Source organism: Jaculus jaculus, chromosome 8 (assembly GCF_020740685.1).
Source record: "Jaculus jaculus isolate mJacJac1 chromosome 8, mJacJac1.mat.Y.cur, whole genome shotgun sequence".
Lineage (NCBI taxonomy): Eukaryota > Metazoa > Chordata > Mammalia > Rodentia > Dipodidae > Jaculus > Jaculus jaculus.
In genome coordinates this window covers 62,827,571-62,849,315 of record NC_059109.1, presented here as the reverse complement: position 1 = coordinate 62,849,315, position 21,745 = coordinate 62,827,571, and the positions used below count along the sequence as shown (strand labels likewise).

The 21,745-nt window shown below is 43.3% G+C and overlaps 1 protein-coding gene across 5 annotated transcripts in view; it reads right to left on the bottom strand.

The window, feature by feature from the left end:
- The window catches only part of Gabpb1 (GA binding protein transcription factor subunit beta 1), a 100,547-nt gene extending 89,100 nt beyond the window's left edge, over positions 1–11,447 (bottom strand). For 2 of the 5 annotated variants that reach the window (XM_045156120.1, XM_045156125.1), the window contains exon 1: positions 11,187–11,445. The gene's annotated coding sequence lies outside the window, so the exon portion shown is untranslated. Of the gene's footprint in view, positions 1–10,261; positions 10,606–11,186 lie in introns of those variants that run through there. The other 3 variants (XM_045156124.1, XM_045156122.1, XM_045156121.1) reach the window with 3 other exon arrangements.
- Between the last annotated feature and the right edge of the window lie 10,298 nt (positions 11,448–21,745).

Below are 21,745 nucleotides of genomic sequence, written 5' to 3'. Positions count from 1 at the left end.
GAGGCAGAGGTAGAAGGATCGCTCTGAGTTTGAGGTCAGCCTGAAACTACACAGTGAATTCCAGGCCAGCCTAAGCTAGAGTGAGACCCTACCTCAAAAATCAAAAAACCAAACAAACAAAATTAAAAAAAAAAAAACACAAAACAACAAGAAAAAACAAGTATCAAAACATAATAAAATGGGAAGAATGGAAAATGCCCACTTTAATCTCTGACTAAAAAATGATGGAGCCTGGCATGGTGGCACACAGCTTTAATCCCAGCACTGGGAAGAGGTAGGAGGATCACTGTGAGTGCAAGGCCACCCTTAGACTACATAGTGAATTCCAGGTCAGCCTGGTCTATAGTGAGACCTTACCTTGGAAAACCAAAAAAAAATTTTTTTTTTAAATTTTTTTTTTTGGTTTATTTTTTTATTTATTTGAGAGCAACAGAGAAGGAGGCAGAGAGAGAGAGAGACAGACAGACAGACAATGGGCACGCCAGGGCTACCAGCCACTGCAAACGAACTCCAGACGCGTGCGCCCCCTTGTGCATCTGGCTAACATAGGACCTGGGGAACCGAGCCTCGAACCGGGGTCCTTAGGCTTCACAGGCAAGCGCTTAACCGCTAAGCCATCTCTCCAGCCCCCAAAAAAATTTTTAAAAGTTGGAGCTGAAGAGATGGCTTAGCAGTTAAGGCGCTTGCCTGCAAAGCCAAAGGGCCCAGGTTCGATTCCCTGGTAGCCAGATGTACAAGGTGGTGCATGTGTCTGGAGGCCCTGGCATACCCATTCCTTCTCTCTAATAAAAATAAATAAATAATGTTAAATCCACTGCATCTGTGTCCTCCCCCCAACCCCACCTTACTCTATCCCAGGCTGACCTGGAATTCACTACATACTCTCAGGCTGGCCTCAAACTCAGAAATCATCCTACCTCTGCTTCACAAATCCTAGACTTAAAGGGGTGTGCCACCATCCCCTCCCGTTTCTATTTTTAAAATATGCTACAGCCACTGTTACTGTGATTCTGCTTCATAATGTGGAATATTTTTCTAGAAAAAGCAAGTTTCTCTACTGCAGTTCAGTTGTTTCAATTTCAATACACCTGAGGGACAAGCAACTACTAATCTGTTATTACAGCTGATTCTTTAAAGGAAATGGGTGGAGGCCACTAACACATTCTCTTCCAATCAGTAGATGTGAATTTAGGCCATAACATTAATTATAGTAATGGACTTCAGAATTAGGCCAGTTCCTTTTGTGATGCAACTGTTGAACGTGTAGCCCCCTCTGACTGCTCTACTCCTTTGTGTCAATGCCACCTCAGATCTGAACAGGAAGCATTTAAATAGTAAGGTGTAAAATGACCTCAATTTTTCCTCTGTATCATAAATGGCTTATGTGATCTCTTTGACCTTTGCCCATGTGATTGATTGCTTTCCCTATATTGCTTTATCCTATCCATTCATAGCCTCATCTTCTCTTCCTTATTGCTATGGTCTGAGTGCTATATCTCCCTAAAATTGCTGTGTTGAAATCTAAACATCCAAGATGATGGCTTGGGGAGGAGGTTAGATCATGAGAGTGGAATCCTTTAAAAATGAGATTAGTGCCCTTTAAAAGAGGCTGCAGAGGGCTGGGAAGATGGCTCAGTTGGTAAAGTGTTTGCCATGCAAGCCAGAGAGGACCTGAGTTTGGATCCTGAATACCCATGCATAAGGTGGACACATTCCCTGCACTGGGAATGCAGAGATAGGAGGATCCATCTACCTGAATCAGTGAGCTTTAGTTCCACTGAGAAACTGTCTCAAAAATAAGGTGGAGGGCTAGAGAGATGGCTCAGTGATTAAAGTGCTTGCTTACAAAGCCTGGTGGTGCACACAGCTAGAGTTCATTTGCAGTGGCAAGAGGCCCTGATGACCCTATTCATTTCATGTTCTCTCTTTCTGCTTGTGAGTAAATAAAAATAAAAAAGAATTTTAAGGTGCAGCCGGAGCTCAGAGTGTGGTGCATGCCTTTAATCCCAGCACTTGGGAGGCAGAGGTAGGAGGACTGCCCTTAGTTTGACGGCACCCTGAGACTACATAGTAAATTCTTGGTCAGCCTGAGCTGGAGTTGAGACCCTGCCTAGAAAAAAAAAAAGATGCAACCAGTCGTGGTGGCACATGCCTTTAGTCCCACCATATGGTAGGCTGAGGCAGGAGGATGGCTGTGAGTTTTAGGCCAGCCTAAGCTACAGCAAGGCCCTACCCTCAAAAAACAAAACAAAACACAAAAAAAGGATGAAGACTAGGGCTTTAGGGATGGCCCTTGTTCAATTTCCAAGGCACCCACATAAGCCAGATGTGAAAAATGGTACAAACTTTGTGTGTGTGTTGTGTGTGTGTGTGTAGCAGCAAGAGACCCTGGGTGACGCCTCCTCATAAATAAATTAACATATACTAAAAATAAAATAAATATTTTTAAAAAGAAACAAAAATAAATAAAAAATTTAAAAAAATTAATATATACTAAAAAATTAAGCCGGGCGTGGTGGTGCACGCCTTTTAAACCCAGCACTCGGGAGGCAGAGGTAGGAGGATCACTGTGAGTTCGAGGCCACCCTGTGACTGCATAGAGAATTCCAGGTCAGCCTGAGCTAAAGTGAGACCCTACCTCGTAAAACCAAAATAAAATAAAATTAGAAAACAGTAAGGTGGAGGGACTAGGAAGATGGTGCAGAGGTTAAGGCCACCTGCTTGCAAGATTGCAGACCCAAGTTTGATCTCAGTACCCCCATAAAGCCAAATGCAAAGTGGCACACACAGCAAATCTAGTAGCTTGCTAGCAGCAGCAGCAACAGCAAGAGACCCTGTTCAAGAGTGGAAGGAGGAGAATACCCCAAGGTGTAGTGCACCTATACACACAAACAAATTATAAGAATGGGGGGAAAAAAAACCTAAAATAAGGTGGAAAGTAATTGAAGACACTTGATGTTTACCTCTGGTCTCCACATCCACATGCCCTCAAAAAACAAACAAAAAGCCTTCAGAGAGCCAGTGTCCCCTTGTGAGAGTCGAACAGAAAGACTGCTTGCTACCTATAAGTTGACCATCAACAAACACTGATTGTATTAACACCTTGATTTTTTGGTTAACCACCCAGTTTACTGCTACATTTAACTTTTCCTCCCTGGGCACATTGTTCATTATCTTCAATGGCTTATCCTCCATACTTTTAAATGTAGACTTCTATGAATTGGGGGAGTGGGGAGGGAGACAATCAACTTTCTAATGAACTACTGTTCTGTTCTTTCCAGCTTTCTGCCTCATTATTTCAACAAGGTTGAGCCGCATTAACAGCTCTGGCTCTCAACTCTTGCTACTTCTTTCCTAGTGGGCTGCGGCTTTGGAATACTGTACTCAGATTTTTGCTTCAGATTATTTTTGACTTCACTATCCGTTGGACAATGTTTTTCTTTTTCAGAAGGTAGCAAGACCCAAGGAGATAAACCACCCCTCGTACTTCAGCCAACCCACAGCTGAAACCACAAAGGGATTGGGGAGATGAGAAAGAGTGCTGCTTCCATGCTGAACCGGATAATTAGCGCCAGGCTGTAGGAGACAGACCCTGATAATACTCAACACTTACCAAAGCAGAGATCCAGAGGCTCCTAAGAACTCATCACTGAAGTAGACTTAAAACTCACCAACCATGACTCAGAGAATCTTGCAGAAGAGGAGGCAGAAAGACTGTAAGAGCCACAAGTTGAGCCCAGAGGCATTGCCTCCCCCACAAAAACTGAATGCTACTCCCCCAAAGCATAACACACAATCCCATGGGGAATACCTGCAACCCCACTGAGGAGGTTCCCCAGTGGAATGGGGGCAGGGAAGAGGAAGAAGTAGGTACCAAAACATAATGTATCCACACAAAATGTTAATAATTTTTTTTATTTACAAGGAGACAAAGTGAGTATGAGGGTGTCTTGCAAGTGAATTCCAGACATATGCTACTTTGTGCATCCAGCTTTACATGGGTACTGGGGAATCAAACCTGGACTGGCAGGCTTTGCAAGCAACACCTTTAACCATTGAGCCATCTCCCCAGCCCCAGAGAGTATTTTTTTGTTACTTTTTTTTGAGGTAGGGTCTCTTTAATCCAGGCTGACCTGGAATTCACTCTGTAGCAATCCTCCTACCTCAGCCTTTGAGTCATACCCAGCCTATTACTGTTGATTTTCACAGAGACTATGAATTTCCTTTGCCTTCCAGGTTAGCATACCATCCTGCTCTCCCTTTCTGATTAGTGTTCTGTTGTTTTAGGATCTGCTTACAATGTCATTATTCTAGCCAGTATGCTGGCATCTGCCTGTCTGTCTGCTCTCAGATGAATGTTTAAACACTGCCGACTCCCTAGGGTCTACTTTCTTGGTTTGCAGCTCTTGTGGGTTAGTCGATGTTTCCATTAAAAAGCACAAGGAATTTCCATCACCTGTAGATTTATTATCCAGCTTTCTATCTGCTGGTTTTTTTGGTTAGTTTCATCATATCTACACCTTCATGTTGTCTGTGACAGGTGCTTTTCCTTCATTTATCATATCCACCAAGCTGCAGTTTTTCCAACTTAGTCTCTTTCCTTAAATCCATCCTGCATGTTGCTGCCAGAATAATTTTCTTGAAACTTTTGAACCCTGTGTTACTCAACAAAAAGCCCAAGGAGAGACCTTGGCTTTGACCTTTGCCCTCTCCACTGTGCCAAGCAAAGTGAGTTGAACTTGACTGAATAAATGTTTGAATAGATCACCATTTGTTTAAAACTTTGATTGAATCCCAGTAGTCTTCAGGGTAAAGTCCAAATTCTAGTTTTTAAAACTCAAAACTTATTTGAGAGAGAAAAAAGCAGAGGGAGGAGGAGAGAGAGAAGAGGGAGAGAATGGGCAAGCCAGGGCCTCCAGCCACTTTAAATGAACTCCAGATGCATGCTCCCCCTTCTGTATCTGGCTTATGTGGGTCCTGCAGAGTTGAACCGGGATCCTCTGGCTTTGTAGACAAATGCCTTAACCACTAAGCCATCTCTCCAGGCCCCTCAAAACGTTTTTATATCGCATTCTGCTTCTTCAGCCTTAGTCCTAACTCCATGGCATCACTAGGCCACCATTTCCATGACGATCTGCCTGCTCTTGCACAACTCCACGTACTCTTGCTTTTCCTTGTCAGAACTACTCAAAAACGGTTGTCCTTTGCCAAGTTATGTTTCTTTCTTTTTTCTTTTTTTTTTTTTTTTTTGGTGGGGGGAGGAGTTACAGTGATGAAACAAAGCAAAGAAAGTCCCTGTTTTTCTTGTAGCTAACATTTTAGGGGAGGGACATTATGAACAGACACATACTATTAAATGGTAGTGAGTAAAATTTGAAAAGGGGTAAAACTAGACAAGAGTGCTGAGCCGTGACTGCAATATGTAGTGGTCACAGAAAGCTGCTTCTTTGGGTGTCATGTTCTAGAATCTATGTAAAGGAAATGTGCAAGATCCTAAGGTAGGAACACCTTTGGCTTGTTAGGAAAGTCACTTAGGCCAGGGCGTGGTGGCACAGGCCTTTAATCCCAGCACTCAGCAGGCAGAGGTACGAGAATTGCCATGAGTTCAAGACCACTCTGAGACTACCAGTGAATTTTAGATGAGCCTGGGCTAGACCAAGAACCATCCCCCTCAAAAAAAAAAAGGAAACTCAGGAGGCAGAGGTAGGAAGGTCACTGTGAGTTGAAGGCCTCCCTGAGACTACATAGTGAATTCCAGGTCAGCCTAGGCTAGAGTGAGACCCTACCTCAAAAAACCAAAAAATAAAATAAAAAGGAAAAAATACCCAGATATAATGCAATCAGTCTAATAGACTGATAGAAGACCAAATAGAAACATGATGTGAAAACTTAAAAAAAAAAAAAAACTTGGATAGAGATTGCTTAGTGGTTAGGGCACTTGCCTGCAAAGCCTAAGGACCCAAGTTCAATTCCCCAGTACCAAAGTCAAATGCACAAAAGGGTCACATGCGTCTGGAGTCCATCTACAGTGGTTAGGGGCCCTTGCCAATGCCCATTCTCTCTCTGCTTGCAAATAAAACAAAAGTGGTTTTTAAAAAGTATAAAATAGAGCTGAGCATGGTGGCACATACATTTAATCCCAGCACTCAGGATGCAGAGGTAGGAGGATCGCTGTGAGTTTGAGGCCGTGAGACTCCATAGTGAATTCCAGGTCAGCCTGGACTAGAGTGAGACCCTACCTCGAAAAACAAAAAAAAAGTATAAAATAGGACTGGAGTGATGGCTTAGTGGTTAAGTCACTTGCCTGCAAGGCCTAAGGACATAAGTTCAATTCCCCAGTTCTTATATAAGCCAGCTGCACAAAATGGCACATGCATCTGGAGTTTGTTTACAGTGGCTAGAAGCCCTGGTGCACCCATTCTCTCTCTCTGCCTCTTTCTCTCTCTTGCAAATAAACAAAAACGTATTTTTTTTATATGTAAAACAGGGCTGAAAAGATGGCTTAGTGGCTAAGGTGCTCACCTGCAAAGCCTAATGACCCCAGTTCAAATCCCCAGTACATGCATAAGCCTGATGCACAAGGTAGGGCATACATTTGGAGTTTGTTTGCAGCTGCTAGAGGCCTTGACACACCCATATTCATTCTCTCTCTCTCAATCTCTCTCTCTCTACATACATACATACATACATACATATTTGTCTCTCTCATACACACACACACAATATTTTTTTAAGAAAAAATATAAAATAGCCAGATGTGGTAGCACTCGCCTTTAATCCCAGCACTCTGTACACTGAGGTAGAAGGATCATTATGAGTTCAAGGACAGCCTGGGCTTCAGGCTAAGGTCCAGGCCTGTAATCCCAGCACTCGGGAGGCAGAAGTAGGAGGACTGCAGTAAATTTGAGGCCAGCCTGAGACTACATAGTGAAATCCAAGTCAGCCTGAGCTAGAGTGAGACCCTACCTCAAAAATCAAAATAACAAAAAATTTTAAAAACCCAATGTATACAACAGTACTGATTCATACTAAAAGGTGTAGTTACAGTAATCAAGTCTTTCTTACGTTTTTTCTTTATACACTAGCATTTCTACACTAAATGCCAGGCTTTATAACTATTCTTACTAGGAACTAAGGCTCCATTTGAGATTTCTATGTTTAAATCTATTAATAGTCCTTGGGAGAAATCACTTCAAGCCAAAGCCTCTACTCTTATGTCATGAATATACTCAGCCTGCAAAGCCTAACTGCCCAGGTTTGATTTCCCAGTATTCAGGTAAACTCAGATGCACAAAGTGGTGCATAGATCTAGAGTTGCAGCAGCTGCAGGCCCTGGTGCATCCATTCATGTTCTCTCTCTGCTTGCAAATAAATAGAAATATTTAAAAGTTGCCAGGTGTGGTGGTTCATGCCCTTAATCCCAGAACTGGGGAGACAGAGATAGGAAAATAGACATGACTTCAAGGCCACCATGAGACTCCATAGTGAATTCCAGGTCAGCCTGAGCTAGTGTGAGACCCTACCTCAAAAAACAAAAACAAAAAAAAATTTAAAAGAACATCTTTGGATTTTTTTTTTATCATTTGCCAAGTGGAGCCCTAAGAGTTCATTAAACAAGCTACCTGCAAAGGGAAACTGAGTAAGGGCCTCATGTTCCCTTAAAAATGAATTCACTGGGCTGGAGAGATGGCTGAATGGTTAGTGTGCTTACCAGCCAAGCCTAAGGACCTTGGTTAGATCCCCCAGATCCCACATGAACCGGATGCACAAGGTGGCACATGTGTCTGGAATTAGTATGCAATGGCTAGAGGCCCTGGCATGCCCATTCTCTATCTGCCTCTCTCTCTCAAATAAATAAATAAAAACTAATTCATGACTCAAAATTTCATGTAACAATTTCTGAATTTATACTAACATGTTTGCTTTATCTGATAAGGCATTTTGAATGACTTTAAAATGCCAGGGAGAGCCCTAGCAGGATCGCCATGAGTTCAAGGCCACCCTGAGACAACATAGTGAATTCCAGGTCAGCTTGGGCTTGAGTGACACCCTACCTCAAAAAAACAACAAAAAAGGGCTGGAGAGATGGCTTAGCGGTTAAGCGCTTGCCTGTGAAGCCTAAGGACCCCGGTTCAAGGCTCGGTTCCCCAGGTCCCACGTTAGCCAGATGCACAAGGGGGCGCACGCGTCTGGAGTTCGTTTGCAGAGGCTGGAAGCACTGGCGCGCCCATTCTCTCTCTCCCTCTATCTGTCTTTCTCTCTGTGTCTGTCGCTCTCAAATAAATAAATAAATAAATAATTTAAAAAAATAAACATTTAAAAAAAAAAACAAAAAAAAAAGAAAAAAAAATGCCAGGGAGAGAGGGTTGGGAAGCAAGCTCTGTAACTAAGGATGCTTGCAAAGGCTGCCCGCCCAGGTTCAATCCCTCAGGTCCCACTAAAAGCCAGATGCACAAAGTAGCACATACACCTGGAGTTCATTTGCAGTGGCAAAAAGCCCTGGCATGCCCAAACACTTGCACACACTCTAGGAAGTTTTTAAAATGTTTTTTTAAATGCCAGGGAGGGCTGCAGAGATAGCTTAGTGGTTAAAGAGCTTGCCTGCAAAGCCTGAAGATACAGGTTTGATTCCCCAGTACCCACATAAGCCAGATACACATGGTGGCACATTGTGTCTGGAGTTCGTTTGCAATGTCTAGAGGCCCTGGCACATCCTTTCTCTCTCAAATAAAAAAAATAAAAAATAAAAAAGTAGCCAGGCTCAGTGGTGCACACCTTTAATCCCAACACTTGGGAGTCAGAGGTAGGAGGATCACCCACCATGAGTTCCAGCCCACCCTGAGACTATATAGTGAATTCCAGGTCAGCCTGATCTAGAGTGAAACCCTACCTTGAAAAATCAAAATAAATAAAATGCCAGGGAGAGGACACTAAAATCAAATCAAATTAACCAAGATCCAATCTACTTTCATATGAATAGCAAAGAAAACACATCTGGCATTTTCTAACAATTACATGAAGAATGAAGACCAGATGCTTCCTGTTGATGGAACAGTAGAGAACTAGACTGACAAATTCAGACTAGAGTTCACAGAAACAACTGGAAACTCAGCTTCCTTTCAAACGCATTTAAAGTGTAATCTTAATTGTCCCCACACCTAGGCAAATCTGACTTAGAAAACTATATGGATACATGCATGCAAAATCTCCTGCTTCCCCAAAGGTTTTCACTGCAGAGTCCCTTTTAAATTCAGAGCTCCTACACTGCTTTCTAAGTATGCTAATTTTTTTAAGGTATACTATATTTAAAGGTTACAAGTGCACAAATTCTCACAACACATCTAATGTGGAATTCCTAATTTATTTGTATACGTTATTAAACATACTATGGAATTTAAAATTCCATCATTTAGAATCTTTCCAAATGTTCAGATCCAAAACCATATGAAATTAGTCTTTACCTGATAGTTTATGCAACTAAACCCCAATCTTTAAAAGTTAGGGCCCCGCCAAAAAAACATAGGAACCATTCTTCCTATTCATATTTTTAGTGTGTCTTGCATAACATCCTGATTTAAAGTGCACGGTGCAAACAGAACAGGGATATCACATTTGTGTCGTTTATAAAGAAACAAGCCAGGCGTGGTGGCGCATGCCTTTAATCCCAACACTCAGGAGGCAGAGGTAGGAGGATACCCGTGAGTTCAAGGCCACCCTGAGACTACATAGTGAATTCCAGGTCAGCCTGAGCTAGAGTGAGACCTTACCTCAAAAAATCAAAAGAAGAAAAAAAGAAACAAAGAATGGTGTACAAAGGAGTTTTCCAGGGATTACGTGGTAATACAACAGACTGCAGAAAGAAGTAGATTCAAAGATCTATCTTTTGTTAAACCAGACATTTAAAAAACAAAATTGCAAAGCAATGTCATTCTTACGTAGTATGTTATAAGTTAACACGGAAACATTTTTTTTAATTTAAAAAAATAAAAGGAAAAAGCTACGTTTAGTTTCCTTAAATTTAAAGTTGGGACCTGAAAGTTTCAGTGTCAAAATATATCAGTGAAAAGCAAATTAAACCAAGCTGAAATGGGTGGTGAGATAAATGACCTGCCTTGAAAATTCCTCACCACGAACTTCAGCATAATAAATTAGGGTGCATTTTTAATTCTTCAAGTTCATAAGGATCTTTTAGTCAGTCTTTTCTAGGAAAAAAAACAAAAAAAAAAAACCAAAAAACACTATGCTTCAGAAAGTAACTTGCCTGAAAGAGACAGTAAACCAGTGTCCGGGGAGACTCAAGCCCCCTTTTCAGAAGTAGTGGTCTCGCCCCACCTTTAAACAGATGTGTCAGCTCGCCACCGTCCGAAGAGGTTTAAAGCAAAGGTATGTGTACGGAAACAAGCTGAAAGCGGGGACACACAAAACAGGCCTTGGTTTCAGTTCTCACGATGTACGCTCGAGGCTGGACACACGGAATGAACACAGTTGGACAGCTTCAGCACACGACAGTAAATACTGATTAAAACTGTGCCCAGGCAGAGATGACCTGGCAAAATTTGCAACTACTCTCCCGAAGCTGTGGCTCCCAAAGGTCCGGGCGATGAAGTCACTGAGAATGGCAGGCTTGTGCGGGGCCGGGCAGGCTCTCCCGTTACCCGGTCCAGGCCGGCCGCTCCCGCCGGGGCCCGAGCGCCGCTGCCCCGCGGGCCCCGCAGCGCGGCGAGCCCGGCCTCGCAGACGCGGAGAGCGCCCTCAGCTCCGCCAGGCCGCCCAGACAAAGGCCCACGGCCCCGGGGGCGGCGGGAGCCGGGCCGCGCCGCCGGCCTCCTTCCGCCGCTCGCCCGCCCGCCGCCCGGGCCGCCGGGGAGTGCAGGGGAGGCCGCGGCGGCTGGGCCGGGCCGAGGGGGCGGCGGCCGCCACCATGTCTGCCCGCCCCTCCCAGAAACCGGGTGCCCGGCGGACAAAGCGCGGAGACGGCGCGGGCGGACTGGGCACCCAGGCCGATCCCCGCCGACCCCCACAAAATCCGCGGGGCCAGGAGCCCCGGAAACCCGGCGCCTTAATGCAATAAACAGGAAATCGCGGGGATGATCTGGGTTCCGGGGGAAGTGGAATTATTTTTTACCAGCGAAGAGATCAACTTCCACATCCGGTGGTAACAGGGCCCTACACAGACCCGCACTGACCTGGAAAAGCTTCAGGAGCGGCGGCGGGGGAGCAGCAGGAGGTGGTGCGAGGACCCGAGGCGCCTCGTACCCGGCCGGGCTGACGCGGCCCCGCTACACACAAAGCGCTTCAGCTGCACAGGGCGCTATTTTCCGAAAATGCCGCGTCTGGTCGGCGCCCAAAATCCCCACCGAAAAGTCCCCCGTGCGGCGCGCGGAGGAACACATGGTGTGCGCGTGAGTCAACTCCCAGCATCCCTCCCGGACGGCCCTCGCCGGAGACTTCCTCCTCCCCTGCCCGCGCGGGCAGGCCTCGATCCCGCCCGCACCCGCCGCCCGACCTCATCCTGGCAGGAGGAAGGGACGTTAGGGTCTGATTTCGATTTTTAACAGGGAAGGGAAATAATGGCATTTCCAGCGCTGAGCCACACAAAGGCAGCGGCGGAATGATCCGCTCTGGGCGACCGCAAGTCCCGGCTCAGCCGGCGCCTGCGCGGCAGCGGGGTGGGCGCTGCGGCGGGCCATGTGCGCGGCGAGCGGCGGCGGCCGGGCTGCTCCGCGCCGCCCCTTGCCGAGGTGGGTAGGAGTTAGGAAGGCGGCCTGCGAGTGCGAACCCTCGCCCCTGCGGCTTGACTGCTGCAGGACGCGAGCTGCGGAGTACTTCGAGCCTAAACTTGCCCGCCGAGCCTGCTGGCAGGATCCCGGCAGCCGGAAGGGCGGCCTGGAGCCCAGGATGTGCCTTACAGTGGCCACATAGACTGAACTAAGGACTCTGGGACGGAAGTCGGTATTGTGCGGGGGGAGGAACAAAGGATGTTCCGTATGCATCGCGCATAAACTGAACGGGTTTATGACGGACATGTACAGGTTTCTGTGGCCATGTTTTTAAATTTAACGTTGTAGTATTACTTCCTATTTTAGAGACCTTTGTAATACCTTCGGGTTGCTGTCACTTTGGACACACGTACCTGGCTTTCCTTGTCTACAATATCAACATTTTGTGTTTTGTTTTTGAAGTAATTCATGCTTATTTAAGGAGTACGATTTGTGGTGGAAAAGCTTTATAAGTTTTAATTCACATGAGACTTGCAAAGTAACAGACTAGTATGTTTTAACCTCTGTAACCGTGGGACTTGGAGCATCTTGTATCTAACAATTGGGAATTCTGAGACAGCACCAGGAGTTTAATCTCTCACAGCTGACAAACTTAATGAAATACATATTCCCCACTAAATTTATGTGGCTACAGATCCTTAATCTTCCTCCATTTGTCCTGTTGTAATTGTGATTCAGTAAAGGTTTGTAGACGTTATGTAACTTCTAAAGCATTGTAAAATTGAAACCAAGTAAGCTGTCTATGAACCATATAACATGGTCTGTTTTCTTTTGATTTAATGTTTCACTGCTTCAGTGGATTAAAAATTGCCAGGTTAGCCGGACGTGGTGGCACATGCCTTTAATCCCAGCATTTGGGAGGCAGAGGTAGGAACGACTGCCATGAGTTCGAGGCCACCCTGAGACTAGTGAATTCCAGGTTAGCCTGGATAAGAGTGAAACCCTACCTTGAAAAGCCAAAATGAGGGCTGGAGAGATGGCTTAGCAGTTAAGCGCTTGCCTGTGAAGCCTAAGGACCCCGGTTCGAGGCTCGGTTCCCCAGGACCCACGTTAGCCAGATGCACAAGGGGGCGCACGCGTCTGGAGTTCGTTTGCAGTGGCTGGAAGCCCTGGCGCGCCCATTCCCTTTCTATCTGTCTCTTTCTCTCCCTCTCTCTCTGTCACTCTCAAATAAAGAAACATAAATGACAAAAAAAAAAAGAAAAGCCAAAATTAGAAAAAAGAAATTACCTGGCTATTATTTGACTAAACATTCAAGTAATGATTGCTACAAAATTTTTGTCCTTCATTAATCTTATGCTTAAAGTGTAAACAAGTGCAGTCAGTATGATAAGAACAAGTTGCTGGACATTAGAATCTCAGAGGAGGAACCTCTTATTAGCCTGGAAGGAGGAATTGAGTGGCACTGGAGAAACAGCTTTAGTAAGGGTGAAGGTCTTCAGCCAAATAAACAATAATAGAAAGGTAAGGAAGGGAAGACTGGGCAGAGAAGACAACATTCAGAGTGCTCAAAGATGCAGAGGTATGGTAACATCCGCATATGCAAGGTGCAAGAACTAGCTTCTGAGAGCAAGGAGAATGTCATTAAATTATAAGCATAAGCAATATATTATTGAATTTCTATTTCTGGCCAGTGACTATCCTAAGGTTTGGGGTTAAAACAGTAATCTTTAAGACAATAGTGACTTGGACTGAGGTAGGAGTGAAGAAAACCACCACAAAAAGAAAGTTTGGAGCTTTGCTGCACTGAACTGGAGGTGTCAAAGGTGACTCTCAAGTGTGTCTGAGGAGCGGCTGAAAGAATAATAATGTGTTTACTGACAGAAAAAGGACAATAAAGGTAATTATGTTTGACCGTGTAGTCTTATGAGCCAACCAACCAGGTAGGTCTGATCAAAAATAAGGTTTTAGTCATTCATTCATTTGTTGGAAGAGCACTATTTCTAGTGAAGGCGGGGGGGGGGGGGAGAGACTATAAAGTTTTTAAAACAAAAAAGAGAAAATGTCCTATGAATTCACAAAGTAAATAAACAGGTGACTAGGTAAAGTGGTTCTCAAGAAAGCAGACAGAATTTTGGTATGGTCACTGAGGTTTCCTCTGAACTAGGAACTGGGGAGAAATTAGGGTGAATGTGAAACTAAAAGAAATAGTAGGGTAGAGGCTGCAAGGTGAGTTTTTAGGGCACAGCAAAGAGGCCAGTGTGTAGTCTGCTGAGCAAAGGAAAGGGATAAGAAAAAAAAGTGTAACTTCAGTTACACAAGCCATTGAAGAGCTCCAGGGAATAGAGTAGCGTTAAATACAACAGAGATGGTAAAAGCAGATGAATCCAAAGTGCAGTTTATGATTTAAACCTAACTTACCTCATTCACAAAATGACAAATGAGGGAAAGGAATCAATAGTGGTTTCTTGAGTTTTGAGCATGGATGTCTGGGTCAGCACTATCCAGTGGAAATACATGTAGGGCTGGCAAGATAGGCATTCTCAATTTTTCTGTCTCTGCTTGCAAGTAAATAGTTAATAAAAAGAAGCATGAGATGGGCATGATGTTTAAAGTAAAAGGTACGCTGGAGAGATGGCTTAGCAGTTAAGGGTACCTCTGTGCAATCATGAGGGCTTAAGAAAAACCTCTGAGAATCCAATGGAGTTCAATCCCCAAGACCCATATAAAAAGCTGGGCATGACCAAGCACATCTATAACCCTAGTCCCTGTATAGGAGCAAAAAGCCCGAGAACTGCCACAGCTTGCAAAAAAAAGGAAGCTCAAGGATCAGTAAGAACTGAAGAGTGGTGGAGCATAACACTCAGTGTTCCCTCTGGCCACCACAAGTGAGCACATGGGCGCATACATGTATGTTCACCACACTTGCAATCAAAAGAATGGTAAAAGGAAATGTGAAATTAATGTTTCCCACAATATGTCCTGTCATCTAAACTAGTTTTAAATGATGTACATTATTTTTATTAGTTTCAATCTATTGTGTATTTTATACTTAAGGAAATTATCTCAGTACTTGATTTCATAAAAATTATACTTGAATAGTAAACTTACATATCAAATTGGTTGCAAATATACTGGAAATTTTTTGTGGTAATTAAATCATGTAATTAAAGTTGATACTTGTGGTGGCTTGATCAGGTATCCCCTGTAGCCTTAAATGTCCTTAATGCTAGGTCCCCAGCGGTAACAATTTGGGAATTAGATTTCCCCTGGAGGTGATGTATTGGATTTATGGGTGTTATAGCCAGTTTCCCCTTGCCAGTGTTTGGCGCACACTCCTATTGCTGCTGACCACCTGATATTGGCCAGGAGGTGATGTCCACCCTCTGCATATGCCGTTTTCCCCTGCTATCATGGAGCTTCCCCTCGAGTCTGTAAGCCAAAATAAACCCTTTCCTGCCTCAAGCTGCTGTTGGTGTTTTCTGCCAGCAACGTGAACTTGACTGCAACAATACTAAAATTTCAGTTCTGTTGGGTGTGGTGGTGCGTCCCTTTAACACTCAGGAGGCAGAGGTAGGAAGATTGCTGAGAGTTTGAGGCCAGCCTAAGACTGCATAGTGAATTCCAGGTCATGCTGGGCTAGAGCAAGATTGTGTCTCAAAAAAAAAAAGAATCTGTTCCTCAATTAGCTACATTTTATTTTTTTTTTTAATTTATTTGACAGAGGTAGAAAGAGAATGGACTCACCAGGGCTTCCAGCCACTACAAACTCCATACACATGGGCCACCTTTTGCATCTGGCATATGTGGGTCCTCGGGAATCAAACCTGGGTCCTTTGGCTTTACAGGCAAGCACCTTAAGTGCTAAGCCATCCCTCCAGCCCTTAACTACAGCTCAAGTGGAGCTAGTTGCTACTCTATTGGACAAGGAAGTCTAGTAGAACAGATAGTAGTAGAAAGTCAGATTTGAGCAATTGAGTGGGAGGCCTGGGTATGTAGCTCAGTAGTAGAGTGCTTGCCTAACATTTACAAGGCCTTGGGTTTAATCTCTAGCACTGCCAATAAAAAAAGGAGGGACTACTTAGGAGGAAGGATAGCAAGGGGAGTCAAAAGAAGATAATGGGAGCATGGAGGGTAGGGAATGTTTGGGACTAGGCCAGAAGGCCTTGGAAGCCAAGCTAAAAAACTGGAGTATCATTCTAGAGACAGGTGACCAAAAAGCAGATTTTAATAATAGCAGCAGAATGGTAACATCAGATTTAAGGTTTAACAGAGGCCACTAGGTGGCTGTCTGGTCACTCCTGACCAAGAACAACTTCATTTGCTTTGACTTCATCTGGTCAGATTCAGTTTTATTCTTGGGCAGTGCTACCAGAAATCTGGTTCATGAGCTAGTGCCAGTCTTCAGACCATTTGTTAGTGGTCCGTGACAAGACAGTTACAGAAAGTCAGAGCAAGAATTTTAAACCTTAAACTAAACATGAGTGTCTCATACCTACAATCCTAACACTCGAAAAGGAGGTAGGATCGTCCTGACTTCAAGGCCAGGCTGAGCTATACATAATTCCAGGTCAGTAGGGGCTAAATAGAGTGCTCCAACCTCCTGAGTGCTGGGATTAGAGGTGTGTGCTACCTTATCCAATTTCCCCCTTTGGCTTTTACATATCACCTAAGATCTGCTGCACTCCTTACCCTTCTCCTTTGGAGCCTCTTTTTCCCCCTTTTCATGGGTTCCTTTTTAGTTTCCTGTTATCTGTATTCTCTCGTAATAACACATATAGGAAGGTTCTAAGCTAAGATTCACAAAGGAAAGAGAATATGCAGTGTTGATCTTTCTGTACCTGTTGTCTCATTTAATGTTTTCTATGTCCATCCACTTGCCAGCAGATTTCATTTTTCTTATGGATGAATAAATTTCATTTTATATATGAACCACATTTTCATTATCCATTCCTCAGTTAATGGGCATCTAGGATGATGCTATCTTACTACTGTGAAGAGTGCAGCAGTAAACGTTGATGAATATATCTCTGTAACAGTGTAGAGTACTTTGAGTATGTGCTCAGGCATGATACAGCTGAGTCATGAACTTCTATTTTTTTGTTTGTTTGTTTTTCAAGGTAATGTCTCAGTCTAGCCCAGGCTCACCTGAAATTCACTATATAGTCTCAAGGTAGCCTCAAACTCACAGTGATCCTCCTAACTCTGCCTCCCGAGTGCTGGGATTAAAGGCATGTGCCACCATGCCCAGCTTCATTTTTAAACTTTTTATTTATTTGAGATAGAAAGACAGAAAGAGAATAGGTGCACTAGGGCCTTCAGCCACTGCAAATGAACTCCAGACACACACGCCCCCTTGTGCATCTGTGTCCTGGGGAATCGAACATGGAGCCTTTGGCTTTGCAGGCAAGTGCCTTAACTGCTATGCCATCTTTCCAGCCCTGCTTCTATTTTTAGCTTTTTGAGAAACATCACAATAGTCTCTTCTGATTAGTTTTGGGTTTAAAGTTAATTTTTTTTTTTGTCAAATATTAGAACAGTGCCACTATTTCCTAGTTCTGTTTGTATGGAAGATATTTTCCCATCCTTTCACCATAAGGTAGCATCTGCATTTCATAGTGAGGTGAGTTTCTTGGAGGTAACAGATACTGCCTTTTATGTTTGTTTGCTTTTTTAATTTTATTTATTTTTGAGAGAAGTAAATAATATATATATGTAGAGAATGGTCATGCCAGAGCCCCCAGCCATGGCAAACTAACTCCAGATGTATGCGCCACCTTGTGCATCTGGCTTACTGGGTACTAGGGAATCGAACCCGGGTCCTTAGGCTTCCAAGGCAAGTACCTTAACCAGTAAGCCATCTCTCCAGCTCCCTTTTTGGTTTTTTGAAATGTGTGGCATGTATGGTGTTTGCACATGTATGTGCTGGTGCAGTGGTCCTGTATGTTCACCTGTGGTGCCTGGAGGAGAACATCAGGTATCCCATTCCATTACTCACCCAACAGTTTTGCCTTGTGACAGAGTATCTTACTGATTGTGGGTTTTTTCATTCTCGAGCCCCAGTGACTTTCCCACCTCCAGTCCCCCCAAGGCTAGGGTTACAGATATGCATGACCATGCCTAGCTGTTTACATGTGTTCTGGAGATTTAAACTGGGCAGTCTCAGGCTTCCATGCTTGTACTGCAAGTGCACTTAACCACTGAACATTCTTTCCAGCCCAGATCCTGATTTTTAGCTTGTTGTTTGAATGGGGAATTGAGACCATGCTTGGAGTCATGATTGAAAAATATGTATATTTCCTGTCATTGTAATTTTGTAATGTTTTATAATGTTTGGGGTTTTCCTTCTGCTCTCTTGCTTAACTATTATTCAGTCATGATTTATTCTTCCCTGTGCCCTCATGAATGTGTTTCTCTGCCATCCAGAAAGTTCCCTCAAGGGTTAGTTGTTATAAATACCTTGAGCCTGTGTTTATCATGGAAAGTTTTCCTTACTCAGTTATGATGGACAGTATTGCTATATGTAGAAGTCTGCCTTATGAGTTATTTTTCCATGCTCTACTAGCTTTTCAGAAATCTGCTATTACTCTTATGAAACTGCCTTTATACATGACTTGGTGTTTCTCGCTTACTGCTTTTAGTATACTTTGTTCTGGTATCTAGTGCTTTCATTATGATATGACAAGAAGTTCTTTTGTGGTTTTATCTATTCTGTATTCTAAATACCTCTTGTGTCTGGATTGGCATCTCTTCCCCTAATGTAGGAAAATTTCCTACTATGATTTCGTTGGAAATATTTTCTTTATTTCTTTAGAATGAAACCTTACTTTTTATGCCCACAATTCTTAAATTTTGTCATTTCATAATGTCCTGAGTAGCTTGAAAGTTTAGTTCATACCCTCTTAGAATGCAGGGGGTGCATACATGCATGTGCGCACGCGTGTGTGTGTGTGTGTGTGTGTGTGTGTGTGTGTGTAGATATGCATGCCCTATACACACATATGGAGGCCAGAGTAGAGCATCAGATATCCTCCTTTTTTTGTTCATCCACTGAATGCTTCCTTGATACAAACATTACCACTCAACCCAGAGCTGCCATTTTCAGTTTTTTCAGTCAGCAAGCCTGAACAGTTCTTAGGTCTCTGCCCCACATAGTGCTGTGGTTAAAGAAGTGGGTGGCTGTGCCCAGCTGTTCACATGGCTGCTGAGAAATGGTACTTGGGCAGTCTCAGGCCTTCTTGGACCCTCAGGATCATACAGCAAATACTGTTAATCACCAAGCCATGTCCTTGTCTTTCAGTTGAGATACTCTGCCTTCTTCTATTGGCAAGGCTTTTCAGGGAGCATTTTTTTTGTATTAAAGAGAAAGAGGCAGATAGAGTGAATGGACATGCCAGGGCCTCTAGCCATTTCAAATAAACTCCAGATGCATGTGACCTCTTGTGCATCTGGCTTATGTGAGTACTGAAGAATCGAACCTCAGTCCTTAGGCATCGCAGGCAAGTGCTTTAACTGCTAATCCATCTCTCCTGTTCCCCCAGGGAGTGTTTTATTTGACTTTTTTAAAGTTTTTATTTATTTGTGTAGGGGGGACATGTGTGTCATGATGTACGTATGAAGGTCAAAGGATGTTTGTGCTCTACTTTTTTTGAGATAGGGTCTCTTGCCATTGCAAACAAACTTCAGACTGACTGGCTTAGTTTCATCTTGGGTACCTTGGGATCACAAACACACATCACTTTTGCATCTGGCTTCTAAATAGGTACAAGGGAATTGAACCTGGGCTGGCAGGCTTTGCAAACAAGAACCCATCTTCCCACTTAATCACTGAGCCATCTCCCCAGTGCCTTTATTTATGCTTTAATTTTTCTCCAGTTTTTCTATCACTTTATGGAATTTTCCTTTCATATCTTTTATCTCCTTCCTTATTTTATACTCTTTTTTTTTTAATTAATTAATTTATTTTAAGGTAGAGTCTCACTCTAGCCCAGGCTGACCTGGAATTTACCATGTAGTCTCAGGCTAGCCTTGAATTCACAATGATCCTTGTACCTCAGCCTCCAAGTCCTGGGATTAAAGGTATGTGCCACTATGCCTGGCTCCTTCCTTATTTCAGTCAACAGTGTTTTTATGTTGTTGTTTTTTTTTTTTTTTTTTTTTTTGGCTTCTTAGAACATGCTTATGTGCATTCTTCTTAATTCTGTTTCTAATATTTCTTCCACTTCAATGTCAGTGGAGGCTATTATTGAAGGGGGGTTTATGTTGCCTTGGTTTTTCATGTTCTTTTCTTGCATTACAACTTATGTGGCTGGAGCTCAGTTGTAGATTTAATTTATTTCTATCTATTTTTATTTATTTAAATTTACCCTGTTCTTTCAGAGTGAGAGCTTGCACTTATCAAAAGGGACTAAGTTAATGTGGGTTACAATTTTAGTGTTCAGGACACCAAATTCAAACCTCTTTAGTGTTTACTTTTGACCAGCTCTGTAGAATCCAAAGGCTCTTGGGTACACCCAGCTCACCAGAAAATGACAAGCAGGACAAAAGCTCTCAGTTGTGCCGAGCTTCCTGGCATGATGGGTAAGCTGAAGGTTCTCCAGGTGCAGAGCTCCCTTGGATGGTGAGACAGCTTAAAGGTCTCAAATGTATACAGCTCCTCAAAGAAGGAAGACAGGGACGAAGACCAAGAATATCTTTGAACTTGGGATCAATTTGCCTCTAGCTTCCAAGTGCTGGGATTACAGGTATGTGCCAGCATGCTTAGTTTTATATTGTGCTAAAAATCAAACCCAGGGCATCAACTGATCTATATCCCTATCCCTAGAATAAACATCTTTATGTAAATCTCTCATAGCTTTCTCATCTCAGTTCCCACAAATGATATTGCTCTGCAAAAGGGCATAGTCTGTGTTATTGGTTTGCCTTCTTGTGCAACTAATGTTTATCCACAATTTTGCTGATAGACTAGAATGTTACCACATTTTCAGATTTTTTACTATTTTTTTTGTTTTTGTTTTTGTTTTTTGAGGTAGGGTTTCACTCTAGCCCAGGCTGACCTGGAATTCACTATGTAGTCTCATGGTGGCCTCAAACTCATGCTGATCCTCATACCTCTGCCTCCCAGTGCTGGGATTAAAGACATGCACCACCACACCAGGCATTATTTTTTAATTTTATTGCTTTTGACAGCTACATTATTTTAAGTCCTGCTTTATGTTTTTATAATCAAGGACAAAATAATTTTGTTTAATTTGAGATAAGTGAGGTTGAGGTAAGAGTTTGTTCAGGATCTTAGTATTCTTTGCTGCTGCTCCTACAGCTACACATCCAACACTAGAAAAAGCATGATTGCTTATGTGCAAGCAAAACTGCCAGCAGACCTGAAAAACAAGGAATGACTGACTACCAACAACTCTACTACATTCTTTCCTTGGTAAATTTGCAGGCGTAGCAGATCTTGCAGGCTTTGTTTGAATTACAGAAAACCTGGTAAGGGACAAGAAATTAATAACTTCATAGAAAAATTCCTTAATATGATAGGAGCTGAAAATGAGCCATACTTTGGTGTTGAGATGGCATAGGGAAGGAGAAAGTAGGGATATATGTCTATGGAATGAAATCGTCCTGCTCTGGCTGATTATATCAGGGTATAAAGAAAGATTTCTGGGCTAAGTGTGGTGGTGCATGCCTTTAATCCCAGCACTTGGGAGCTGAGGTAGGAGGATTATTATAAATTCAAGGACAATCTGGGACTACAGAGTGAGTTCTAGGTCAGCCTGGGCTAGAGTGCAACCCTGACTCAAAACAGAAAGAAAGGTTCCAGGAATAATTATCAGTTACTTGCAGCAAAAGGAGCATCCTGGGGGGAAAAGGGTTAGATACAGCATGCTGTCTCTCTGGCTTGCCAAACTATTTGCTCATTTCATAAACCATGGGTTTATAAAGCATCTAAATCTTTGAAGCCCAATTACTTGCCTTGGAATCCTATCTACCTTATATACTACTGTGAGTCTTTGGGCAAGTCA